The sequence below is a fragment of the Cebus imitator genome, unplaced genomic scaffold, assembly GCF_001604975.1.
Source record: "Cebus imitator isolate Cc_AM_T3 unplaced genomic scaffold, Cebus_imitator-1.0 Scaffold18, whole genome shotgun sequence".
Classification (NCBI taxonomy): Eukaryota; Metazoa; Chordata; class Mammalia; order Primates; family Cebidae; genus Cebus; species Cebus imitator.
The window spans coordinates 4,434,112-4,446,666 of record NW_016107333.1 but is presented as its reverse complement, the minus strand read 5'-3'; the positions used below and the strand labels follow the sequence as shown (position 1 = coordinate 4,446,666).

Below are 12,555 nucleotides of genomic sequence, written 5' to 3'. Positions count from 1 at the left end.
TTTAAGCCAGCCTTGCAAGGAAGTGCAGCCATTTCACCAGCCCCGGTTGGCCTCTGCTGTGGACTTGCTGTGGCATCTCCAGCAGCCCCTTTCCCCTCTGACCTCGGCTTATCACCGCAAGAGGTGCTATTCACTGAGTACCACCTGACCATCCTCACACCGGTCAGTTCCAACCTTCCCAGGAATCTTCTGTGGCCATGTCCACTCCAGTTTTACAGGTGAGGGGGCTGGGCTGGGAAGCTGATGGACTTGTCCACCACGCTGCAGAGGGCCAGGTAGCCTAGATGCAAACCGAGATCAGGGTGGAGTAAGGCTTTGCTCGTTCTTGGTCTCCTGGAAGGTATGTTGTACCCAGAGGCCTTTGCCTTCCACATTCTAGCGTGCTCCTCCCTGCTCCTCTCAGCAGGGACCTTTGCCCAGGAATTAGAACCCTGGAAAAGGCTTCTGTTTGCCTTTGACCTGGCTGGGCCTTAATTTCCCATTTGTGAAATGGAGAGAACTTTCAAAGAAGAAACGTGGAGGCAGGTGTGGTATTTAAAGCTGGACCCAGGCCCACTTTTCCCTGTGCTAGGATTCCAGGACAGGTGAGGAGGCAAGGGTGGGGTGCCCAGTGCCAAAAGGATAGCCCTGGAGGCTGGGGCCAAGGGGTGATGGGGGTGGCAGGGAAGTCTGTGGCCGAAAGCAGCTGCCCTGGTTGAGGTACTTAGCCCCTTTACTTACTTTGAACTGTGATTGCCACTCAGATGCCCTGGTCAGCCCCTCCTAAGCAGTACTATCTGGAACTAGGGGACTTCCGATGGACTGCCAGGGACGTTTTTTCCTTATGCGCTTATAATGAACCCATATCTATTAAAATAAACGTCGCTCCTCCCCACCCTGCCCCTCCTGCCCCAGTCCCCACTTTGAGAAACTCAGGTCAAGGCTAAGGTCCAAGGTCTGGTTCTTGTCAGTGCCTCAGTTTCCCCATCTGTAAAGTGGGGATGATCTTCCTCAGCTCAGGCCAGGTGGTGGTTAGGTTTAAACCCTGAAGTCGACCTGAACAGATTAGCATGGCGCCTGGCACAGAGCGGGCGCTCCACTCCCGCTGATATCATTACCAACCGTGATTGCGGGAGAGGTGGATCTGGGCGTAAGGGTGGGTGGGCTGGGGAGGGCATTTTTGGCCTGGGGGCGGATGGGGCCCGCGGGGTGGGGCGCCCTGGCGGAGTGGGGGCGGGGCTTCTGCGCCCGGCGTTCCCGCCCCGCCCGGACCCCCGGCTCGCGCTGCTCCTGGGTCTCTCCTGGGTCACTGGCGGGGAATCCGTCCCCGCGCGCTTCCTCCTTCCTCCTCCTCCCGGCTGCCTGCCGGGCCCCTCCTCCCGGCTCGCGCGCTCCCTCCCTCCTCTTCCCCTCCCCGGGCCGCCGCCGCCGCCTCCTCCTCCTCCTCCTCCCTTTCTCTCTCGATCTGTCTCTCCCGGCCCGGAATCCATTCCGGCCTGGGAGCCGGAGCGGCCAGGCCGCCGTCTGCCCGACCCGCTGGCGGTCCCGCGGTCCGCCCTCCCGTGCGTCCGTCTGCCGGTGCGTCCGCCCGCCTGCCCGCCTGCCTACCGGCCCAGGTGAGCGCCCCCCGCCCCTCCGCGGGCCCCCAGCCACGGCCTGCGCGGGGGAGCCCCCGCCCCGAACCACCCTGGCGTCGGATCGCCGGCCTGCGGGGGCTCCTGTCTACCCCCCAATTCCCACTCCCCGGGGCCGAGCAGCGATACCCCAGCGCCGGGCGGGCCCACGGGGCCATGCCCGGCGCGGCCTTTTGTTGTGATGCCGCGGGGGGAGGGGGCTCGGCGGGGGGGCGCAGGGGTCCTGGCTGCGTGGGGACCCCCTCCAGCTCGTGCTCCCCATAGGATCACCCAGAGAAGCGGGCGAGCTGGGCCCTAGCCCCCGGGCCAGGTCTAGGCCAAATCTGAAATCTGAGCCAGTAGGCGCCGCCTCTGGCCGTGGCTGCCCAGCCCTGCGACCCCCGGCCGGCAGTGGAAGGTGGGGGGAATCGGCAGAGCGGGCTGAGGGGTCCCCGGGTCAGGGCGCCAGGCCGAACCGCCAGGACCTCCCTGCCCTCTGGGGCCTTGGGTAGGGCCTGGTGTTGCCGGCCTGGAAGGGACTGGGCCAGACTGGGTTTCCACTGCCCGCAGCCCCCAGCCTCGCCCCTGAGAAGGCCCAGCCACCAGCCGGCTCAGAAGTTGGCAAAAGTTTTGGGTGTTGGCCACCGGGCCAGGTCCACCTCTCTGCCAGGGCTGGAATTGGGGGTGGGTATGAGTCCCCACGAGGGCTGCCACTTGCCCTGCTGTGTGTCCTCAGACAACTGCCTGCCTCTCTGAGCTGGGGTCCTCATCCGTGGCAGGTGGGCCTGGCTGGAATTGCTGGGCTGGTGGAAGGATGGGTGAACAGAAGGGGCTCACCTATGTGGTGTCCTTTCGGCCCCTGCGTCCTTCAGGTGGACTTAAGAGTGGACAGAGCATGTGTGTGCCCCTGGGCAAGGCCTCCTGAACTTTGTGGACTCTGTACAATTTGGGGCAGTGGTTGCCGGGTCAGCCGGGTCACCTGGGGTAAGTCCAGACCCAGCCACAGCCACAGTGTAGCTGGAATCGGACTCGGTTTCAAGGGTGGGCCAGGCTGGGCCTGTTGCTGACCCTCTTCTCAGCCCCCTGGCTGGGGGGTCAAGACTGAGGCTCTTGTCTCACCTGGTGACCTGGGTCAAGAGACCGCCCTCTTAAGTTCCCCATAGGTGAAATGAGAATCCTCAGGTGAGGATTCTAGTAGATGCTCAATGAATGAAGCCTTCACCGGATGCATTGGCTGAGAAAGATGGGTGAGAGGTGAGGTTGCTGGCCAGCTCATTCAAGAAGAGGATGGATTGGCATCTTGAGAAACAAACAGCCGGGGCACAGTCCTGCCAGCCAGCAGCTGTGTGACCGTAAGCAACTCACTCTTCCCCTCTGGCCTCAGTTTTGCCAAGGATAAAAGCGGGCCAGTGGTCATGACGGCTGCTAATGTCTACTGAACACCTTTTAAGAGGTAGGGACTCTTGTTTATCCTCGTTTTGCTGATGGGGGAAACTGAGGCTAAGAGAGAAGTGACTTGCCAAGGCCATACAGTTGGAAGCTGGAATTAAAGCCCAGACCTCAGAGACACAGTCTGGCTGCCCTTGCATCCCTCAGTGATGGGGCAGTGGAGGTCCCCAAGACAGGACTGCTCGCACAGCAGTGTCGGAAGGGACTGTTCTGCTGAGGGATTGAATGAAAGCCACGAGGACTTTTTGGTGATGTGGTGATCTGGTATTTCCACCCAAGGAAATGATTTACAGTGTGTCACCTGCCTCAGCTGACTGCCTGCGTGCCCCTGGGCCTTTGCTCTTAAAGCGTGTCCCTCTTAGAGTGCCCTCTCCTCTGGGTGCTGCGTATCTGCCCTTGCTTCAGCAGGCTTAGGCCCACCTCTCCTAGGAAGAAGGTCCCTGGTTCTCTCTCCCTGTCCCCTAGCTCTTCTTGGAGCATGAGTTATCCACAGCTCAGCCTCGTTCCTGCTTTTGCTTCTCTGACTGCCGCCTGTTGGGTGGGGGTGGACGGATGTCTGGCTCCCCCAAACCCCAGGAACCAGAGAGGAGATGGCTCAGTGACCTGTTGAGGGACTCTCTGCCCATCCCCCTGGTCCTCAGCTGACCCCATGTTCTCAAGCCTCTCCATGTATAAGCATTTGTGACTCTGTATTAAGCACCTGCTGTGTACCTGGAGCTTGGAACTCGGGCTGGGCAGTATTGTGCTGGGGTTAGCAGAGAGCGGCAGCTGTGGGAGTCATGGAGGCTTCCAGAAGGTAGCAGGGCCTGAGTTGAGGACAACCAGGAGTTCACCCAACAAAGAAGGGGAGAGGGAGCTTTTTCCCTTCCCTGGGGCCCTGGGGTGGTGGGGTGTGGTCAGCCTGGTTGGATACTTGCTGGGGACCTGGGAACAGGTCCTTGGCCTCCCAGAAGTTTGAATCTGAAGGGTGGGCAAAGTTGCAAACACATTGCCATATGAGTTACTGTATAATCACAGATATGATAAGAGCTCAGGGAGGGAGGCCTGGGGTACAGAGGAATCTTGAAGGAGGCATGTAGGGGTTGGCCAAGCATGGAGTTAGGGAAAGGGCTTGCCAGGCAGCAGGACATGCAACATGAGGCAGGACAAGGGGCTGGATCAGCAGGGCCGGACCATATGGGGCCTTGTGGGCCCTGGGGAAGAGTTTGGCCTTCATTGTCACACAGGGGGCTGATTGGTGTCCCCTGTGTGAACAGCCCCATGCTGGAGGCCAGAGGTACGGAGCTGATCAATAGAAACAGACCTGATGATAGCACTAGATCTGCGGGCTGCACGCCAATATTTTATGGAGGATCTAATCCCCCATAAAATATTGGCGTGGGTATTTGAGGTCTCAAAAGGAGCGGGTATTTGAGGCTGGGCTTTGGAAGTCGAGCAGGAGTTCACTAGCAGGAAGGCCTGGAAAGGATGAGAGCCAGGGGTGTGGGAAGTGCAATGCCGGGTGGCTGGAAGCTGGGAGTGAGGTGGGGGGCTGGGAGGGGTCAGCCCGAGAGATGGGGATCAAAGTTTGGTAAGGGCTCAGGAGTCAGAAAGACCTGGGTTCAAGTTCCACTGTCCCCACTTGCTGTGTGTCTTCGGATCATTCACTGTATCTTTTGAGACTTAGTTTGTCATGAAATGGATACAATAGATATCTCCTTGTAGGATTAGGGTTAAAGGAGGGCTGTCTGCCTGGTGCCTGGCACGGTAGGCACTCGGCAATTGGGACCTGCTTTGCGCTGTTGCATTGGACAGGTCGCTTGGCCTCTCTGGATCTGGCCCTGCCAGCTCTGTGGTCAAGCCCTTGCCTGGGTGATCTCACTGAGTCTGAAGGTGCTGCTCCGGGCAGGGCTGGCTCAGGAGAGGATATTGGCAGCCAAGGCCGCCAACATGCTGGGTGACCTTGAGTCCTGCTCTGCCCTCTCTGTGCCTTCTCTGTGTGCAAAGAGGCTGAACTGGGAGAATGCCATGTTCGGTGCGATTGGTCCCATTTTCCGGTAGTAAGTACTAAGATCCAGGAAGGGAAGGCTACTTTCCTAGGGCCTCCCAGTTCCCAAGTGACAGGGCCAGGCCTTGTGGCTGTAGGGCCCTGGACTCCTAGTCCAGTAGAACTACTGAAAAGGGCTGCCATCTCCTGCTCTGGGCCTTTTGGCTGGAGCTTCGTTTCCTGCCTCGGTGTGTGCCCCTGCATCTCTATCTCCCCTTGAAGTCCACAGCCTTTTCCTTCCCCTCCATGGCTCCCACCCCTTATCTCCATGGGAAGCCCCTCTGGCTTCCCCTTGAGCTCCTGGGGGCCACTTCCTCTGGGCAGCCTCAGTTTCCTCATCCCTGAAGTAGGATAGTGAGTCATGGTTCCCAGGATGTCTCAAGAGGACAGAAATAAAGTGCTTAGCACACAGTAGGTACTCAGTGAGTGGAGGCGGGGGAGAGCCAGGCATGTGCTAAAGGCCTGCCTCCGCTGTCCTGTGATTCAGTTTCTGAAGCTGTGAAATGGGCCCAGGGCTTGAACCTAGTAGGGCTAACAAGAGGATGGCATGAGGCTATGCCTTATGTCCCCACCTGGTGGCTGGCTCTGTGTCACTGTTCCCCGGGGAGCGAGACCCAGTGGAGGCCTCCCCTCTGTTCAAGGCCTCATTCCCCGCTGTTTGCCCAAAGCCAAGTCCCTTAGTCTCTCTCAACCTCAGCCTCTGCACACCTCCCCTGTAAGGATTAAATCAGCTGATGTATTTCCAATGGCTCAGATCCACTGGGTGCTTTGTAAATTTTATGAGTTTATTTCTCCCTTCTCCTCTCTCTTGGGGGCTCAGATATTATCTAGTCTAGGGAAGGCCCTGGGCTTTCATCTCCCTGGCCTAGAGTGCTGCATTGAGAAGCATTCTGAGGCTCAGTGTTGGCTTCATGGGAAAGAGTGCTGTGATAGATTAGTCATGTCTGCCATGGGCAGAGGATAAGAGAGTATTGTATGTGTGCCATGAGTTTGTCATTCTTGATCTATTCTGACCTTCTCTTTTCACAGATGGGGGGATTGAGGCCAGAAAGACCCAGGGCAAATTTTCTAATCTGGGAGAAAAATGCAGAGCTCTTGTCTTTGATCCAGGACTCTCTCAGCCAGCCAGCCTCCCCTTCCCACAGTACAGCCTGGTAAGGCTGAGTCAAGGATAGATGACTGGGGAGGATCTCAGAGCTGGGAGCCAGACCTCCATCTTCCCACTCCTTGCTCTGGGTCCTTGGGCAAGTGACTTTCCGCCAACCTTGGGCCCTTTGGTCCTCCGTCTCCCTTAGAACTACCCAGAGAAGTTCCAGAGTGAAAGGAGAGGCCAGAGGGAGGAGAAGTTGAATGATCTTGGCCAAATCCCTTCCTGTCTGATCCTCAGTCTCCTCATCTGTATGGTGAGGACTCCTTCCACTGAGGCTCTGTGATGGTGATCCTAGCTGGGCAGTGCTCCAGGGGCAGGCCCAACTGAGTTCTCTTTGGTGCCCATGTGGGGCTGGGGATGTCTAGGGTGGGTGGGTGGTGATATCTGTGGACCCACTGAGAAACTTTAGGAATGGGTCCATTTGAACCCTTGGACCTGCTGGGCTATGAGGCTGGCACAGGCAGAATCCAGTTGCTGGGAGTGGAAATTGAGCTGGAGTTGCTTCCGGAAGCATGGCCTCCCTGTCAGGTCTGATTAGCTTCTCTTAGGTCGCTTTGCCCAAATTCATGGCCTTGACTTTTACCTTGTCTGATGTCGGTATCTTCATGTCGTGCCCTTCTAAGCTGGGTCATAGTAAGGTGACCCATTGTGTCCCTTGCCCCATCCTGGGAGCAGTCAAACTCTTATTCCTGTTACACAGAAGAGGAGATTGAGCCTCAGAGAGGCTAAGAGCTGGGCTACAGGAGCGCAGCAAAGTGAGGTGTGAGCCCAGACTTCTGGCTGCTGAATAATTTGTGGGGATCCAGTTCCTACTGAGTGTGTACCCAACGCGGCTAAAACTTTTCCCAGGTATAGGAGGGGTGCAGCGCTGGGGGCAGGTGACCCTGGCTCTCTGGGTTCCAACTCTGGCTGATGGATCCCCAGTCAGACCTGGAGTACTGGGATTTTGGGTGCTCAAGGATGCTTGTGGCATAAAGGATAATGGAAGTAGCAAAGCCTTTGAAGCTAATGGGCTTTGGGTTCAAATCCTTGCCTGGCCACTTGTTTGCTGTGTATGATTGTATGGCTTGGAGCCTCAGTTTCCCCATCTGTGAAATGGGGATGATGAGGCTGGCATCAGCTTTGACAAGATGTTATAAAGATCTGATGAGCCAATGTGTGCCAACTGCTTGGGTGCAGGGTGTGCACTCAGAAAGTGTGTGATATTTATGACTGCCTGTGATTAGGAAGGTGATTTCCTGATGAGGCAGGAATCCTGGGCCTCTGCAGGCCAGCTGATCAGGAAATCCCCAGGGCTGTGACCGGCCATCTTTGTCTGTGGTTGGCTTGTTCTGTGGGGAAGGGAGTGGGGTAAAGATTAATTAGAGACAGACAAGCTTGGTGGCTGGATCGATCGGAAGCCGCCAGCTCCATCTAGCCTCCCTGAGCCTGGCTCCTGCCTCAGCCCTTGCCTGCCTATGACCTAGCATAGCCTCCCAGTGCCCTGAGGCCTCCCCTGGCCTCCCTCCCTCCCCCTCACTGAATGGGCCCCTCTCTTCAAAGGTGGATTCCATTTGAGCATCCTTGCCGGTTTGACCTGAGATGGGGGAGCTGTTTCTACTCTTGTTTTAAGGGAGGCAGCTGAAGCTCAGAGAGAGGCAGGGATGGGCTCAGGCTGCGCATCAAGGGCCCCTAGAGGTTCCCTGCCCTGATCATCTCCCACGCTTTTGAGTTGTAGCTATCTTCCTGCCTGCCCGGGGTTGTCCAGCCACACACCTTTGCCTCTGTAGCGCCCACTGCGTGGCATGCCCTCCCTCTCAGTACCCCTCCAGTGGCTGAGTTGCTTCTGGCTTCAGAATGCCTTTGTGACCACCTTCCTGGTCCCACTGAGTCCATGAGTCCATACTGACCCCACATCCCCTGCTGAACTTCACCTTGTCCGATCTTTGCCCTTCCTCGTGGCTCTGTTACGGTCTGCCTTAGATGGCACGTCATGAGATTCTTTTTGCCGCTAAGGGAATATGGTGATCATCACTCCCAAGGGCACAGCCCTTTACAGTTTACAAAGAACTTTCTGCAGTTACCTCTGTGCATCCCCAGCACCAGTGGGGCTGAGAGACAGAACCACCATAATAAACTTTGTGTGGCAGATGAGGAAACTGTGACCTGAAGTCAGGGTGATGCCAGGTGCTCTCTCTGCTCAGGCAAATGGAACTGGACTCTTCCCCCACCGAACCCCAGTCTCCTCAGTCTGGAACCCCTCTCCCAGAGCCCTGTGAAAAGCTCAACTTATTGTCAAAAGGAGGATTTGGAGGTTCAGAGAGGTAAAGTGACTTGCCTGAGGTCACATAGCTCTGAAGGGACTTGGAGGGTTCCTTCTAAGAATCAGAGAAGAGGCAGATTAGGCTGGTTTTCCTCCCACTTCTGAAGGGAGGACCAGACACGCCCGGGATCCTGAAGGAGCAATGGGCCACTGTGAGCTCTTTTGGTTCCTTCAGCCGGTGTTATTCCTCCAGCATGGAGTTGAGCCCTTCTGCAGTGCCAGGCAAATGGCTGTCTCAAGCTCCCAGCAGCCCTGCAGGAAGTGGTCCTGGCCCCATTTCACCAAAGAGGAGCTTAGACTCAGAGAAGCCAGGGGTCCTGCCCAAGGTCATCAGTGCATGGATTTGAACCCAGGGCCTCCTGGGCATGCCAGGCCTGCCCCACCTCATCTGGGCTGAGCCCTTCTCTGCTTCCATACACCCTTGGGCAGCCCTTCAGGCCTCCCCACAGTTCCTCACTGGGCAGCCTGAAGACCGGGAGACTTCTCTACCCCCAACTGCTGTCACCCACTAGCTGCGTGGCTTTGGTGAGTCCGTTTAACCTCCCCATGCCTCAGTTTCCCCATCTGAAAAATGAGCCTTGTGGTAGATCCCACACCATGGGCTTGTTCCAAGGGTGAAGTCTTGTGTCCAGTGCTCTCAGCATTGCCAGCACATAGTAAGTGCTCAGTACCTGTGGTTATTGTAATTTGCATTAACCTGGGGAAGAAGGGAAAGACCACCCCGTTCGTCATCCAGGTGTGAAAATGGAGAGAAAGGAAATAGCATCTGCCAGGTCACAATGCGATGTCACAACCGGAAGTCTCTTGGGGCACATTCTGCTTCCCAGATGGGGAAACTGAGGCCTAGAACTGAAAAGGGACTCAGTCAAGGTCCTGACTTCTTGCCTTCAGTTTGGGTTGAAGTGTCCTCGTCCACCTGCTTGCCCTGGGACTGTGGGTCAGTTGCTTCCCCTCGCTGAGGCTCAGTATCTTTATCTGGGAGATGAGGGTAACAAGTGTGTGCCCTGGTGGGGCTGGGGTGGGGACTGGGCACGATCATCTGCATAAAGCATGTAGTTCAAGGCCTGGCCTGGAGGCAGCGCTCAACACACAGCTGCAGGGACTTCCAGGACTCAGCTCTCTCATCTGTGTCATGGTCTGTGCATATTGTTGGGGACACCGTTCCATCATATACCTCCAGGGTGGCTCCTCAGTTGGAAGCCACCCTAGGCAGGGGCTGGGGCCGGGGAGTGAAGGTCTGGCTTTCTGCTCTGCCTGGGTGGCCGAGGCTGTGCTGTGCGGACTTTGTCCCTGAATTTTGCCAAGTCCTCAAGGCTGGGCCTGGTTGGGAGGCTGCACCCATCCCCACCAGGCCTCCTGGGTGCCCTGTGGCTGCCAGTACCCAGATCCTGCCACATCTCCGGGTCTGCCTGCCTTTGCTGCCGTGTGCCCCGGGTGCTGGCTCCTCTTTCTGAGCCTTGGTTTTCTCACCTATGAGACGGGGTCAGGAGTCTTCCTGAGCAGGCTGTTGGGAAGGCTTGATGTGCTCATCCTCCCCGTGCGAGGCTTGTAGAAAGTGTCACGGTTAATGGGCATGGCTGTGAGGATGGGTTGGATCCTGACTGGCAGGAGGGGCGAACAGCATCCTAGGCAGAGGATACACGTGAGCACAGGCTTGGAGGTGGCACAGTTTGGGGAGTACCCTGTAGCCAGGTGGGTTAAGTGGGAGGGGACCCCATCATGTCCCAGGATTTGGACTGGCGCCGGGAGAGGTCCTCAGGGTCTCAGCGCCGACTGTGGAGACTTGGGGTGATGTTGACTTCCCCGCCCTCTGAACTTTAGATTTCTGTTTGAAGCCTTGGGAACAGCCTCCTGCCCTCCCCACCCCCATCCCTGCCAGGTGTTCCCAAAGGCCCCGGAACCAGATGAGACATAGTTCTATTTGGGGACAATACTGCTGTTCCCGTTTCTCTCCTGTGCCCTAGTTTTAGAAACGGAGTGGGTTTGGTTACCAGTTGGCCATTTGCAGAGAGCTCCCCCTCCGCCCACTCCACCCGTACCTTAGAGCTGCGGGCATCACGGGCAAAATAGGACTCCATGTTGCCACTGGGAGTGGCTCCTGGGCTCTGCCCCTGGGTTCTCTGGGTAGCGAGTTGGCAGCTGGACTCTCGATTATCCACCGGTGATATCTGGGCCTTGTGATGGGTGCTGGGAACCCTAAGGACACAGCTTATATTCAGGGGGAGCTGGACACAGACCCCAATCATTTTCCTATTGCACCATGGGGTAGGGGCCATGTGAACTATGGCAGCCCAGCACAATGCCAGGAGAGCTTCCTGGAGGAGGTGATAACTGGCCTGGGTCTTAAAGGGTGAAGAGGAGCTCATGAGAAAAAAAAGAAGGGCAAGGGCAGGCCAGGAAGAAGGGACCCCATGCACAAAGGCCTGGGGGTAGGAACTAGCCAGGCGGTGTGGATAGCTGGGGAGGTGGGGAGCAGCAGGCCATGTACAGGGGGCTTAGAAGGTGACTTGGCTGATCAGGCAGAGCTTCAAACCCTCACAGGGCACTCAGGCTTGGGCCTGGGGCTGATGAAAGCAGAGCAGGTTGAGGTCGGACTCCTGCTGTGGGTGTGGAGGACAGGGAAGGGTCAGACTGGCCTCAGGTGCTCAATTACTTTTGTCAAGTAAAGGCAGCCCGGAGGCTGGGGTTGGAGACAGGCTCAAAAACCTCTCCCTGGGGCAAAAGGTAGGGGCTGGTTGGGGCCTTGGAGGGAGTGGGTCAGGGAAGACTTCCTGGGGAAGTGGGAGGGGTCTCTGGGGGGAGAGAGAGCTTGACGAAGGGCCCGAAGGTGCCCGGTGGGCAGCTCCTCTTGGAGCTCCGAGGAGCTGTGGAGTCTTGACTTGGGTGAATTGGCTGGTGCCAATGGGTAGAGGGCCTGGGGGTCTGCTCCTCGGGCAGTGAGGAGGGGCCGCTGGATGGGAGTGATGTACCCGCTTTCTAGGTAGTACCTTGCTCAGGGGCAGTGTGGCTTCAGTGAGGTGGCCCTGGTAGCCGCACTGAGAACACTTGGGCCTGGAGAGAAGAGGGTGCCGGCGGGGAAGTGGCCAGGTCTGGGATGGACAGGGGAGTCGGGTGGGGAGCCTCTGCCCCGGGTCCGCCTGCCTGTCCATCCTTTCTTTGAAGACGCCCGCCTGGCAGGAAGTGGCGGAGATGTGTCACAGCCTGACTGGTGGATTCCCAAGGCGTCTGGGGCATTGGGCAAGGGCTCTGGGGTTAGGGCCCAGCCTCTCTCCCTTGTCGGGTAAACCTCATCAGGGCAAAGCTCCCCAGCTGGGGTGAAGGGCTAGGCTTGATTGCCTCTATAAAGACCCCTCTGCCCTCTTGAACCCAGAGGGTCTGGACGCTAGACGGGGGAGTGGAGAGCTGTGGCTGTTGGCACTGGTGCCAGATGGGCCTGGATTAGAATCCAGGCTTTGTTACCTGCTGGCTAGCAGACCTTGGCCAAATGACTGCCTTTCTAAGCCTCAGTTTCCCCATCTGCAGAAATGGGGGTCACACTAGAGCTTCCCTCCGACAGCTCCTTAGAGGATGAAATGATGCTACGGAGCTCTGTGCCAGCACTCTGCCCGCCTCGGGTCTGCCTCTGGGGCTGAGACTTGCTGGGCTGTGGAGGGCGGCTTCCGGTCTACCCTCGGCTCTCAGCACAGAGGACAAGGCCTCTTTGTGGCAGGGCGGATGGAGCATGAGAGCCCCCCTCCTTGGGGAGCAGGGGACTGCCTGCTTCTCCTCTTTACTCAGTTCCCCTGGGGAGAAGGAGCTTCCTCAGACACAGAGGGTGGAAAATGAAAGTCGGGCTGTGCAGGAGAAGAGCCTGGGCTGGCTGCAGCTGCCCTGGCCAACATCTGGCTGCGAGCTTGGGTGGGCCCTTCTCTTCTCAGGACCACCTTCTCAGGCAAGTCCCAGGCCCACTGTGGGAGCCCTGCTCTCCCATCCATCCATCCACCCACCCCTCCATCCATCCATCCACCCACCCCTCCATCCATCCATCCACCCACCC

General features: G+C 57.7%; 1 protein-coding gene across 3 annotated transcripts in view; it reads left to right on the top strand.

Moving 5' to 3' along the window:
* The first annotated feature begins 1,254 nt into the window (after nucleotides 1-1,254).
* The window catches only part of SRC (SRC proto-oncogene, non-receptor tyrosine kinase), a 60,427-nt gene continuing 49,126 nt past the window's right edge, over nucleotides 1,255-12,555 (top strand). For 2 of the 3 annotated variants that reach the window (XM_017512313.2, XM_017512289.2), the window contains exon 1: nucleotides 1,255-1,595. The gene's annotated coding sequence lies outside the window, so the exon portion shown is untranslated. The remainder of the gene's footprint in view (nucleotides 1,596-12,555) is intronic. The other variant, XM_017512317.2, reaches the window with a different exon arrangement.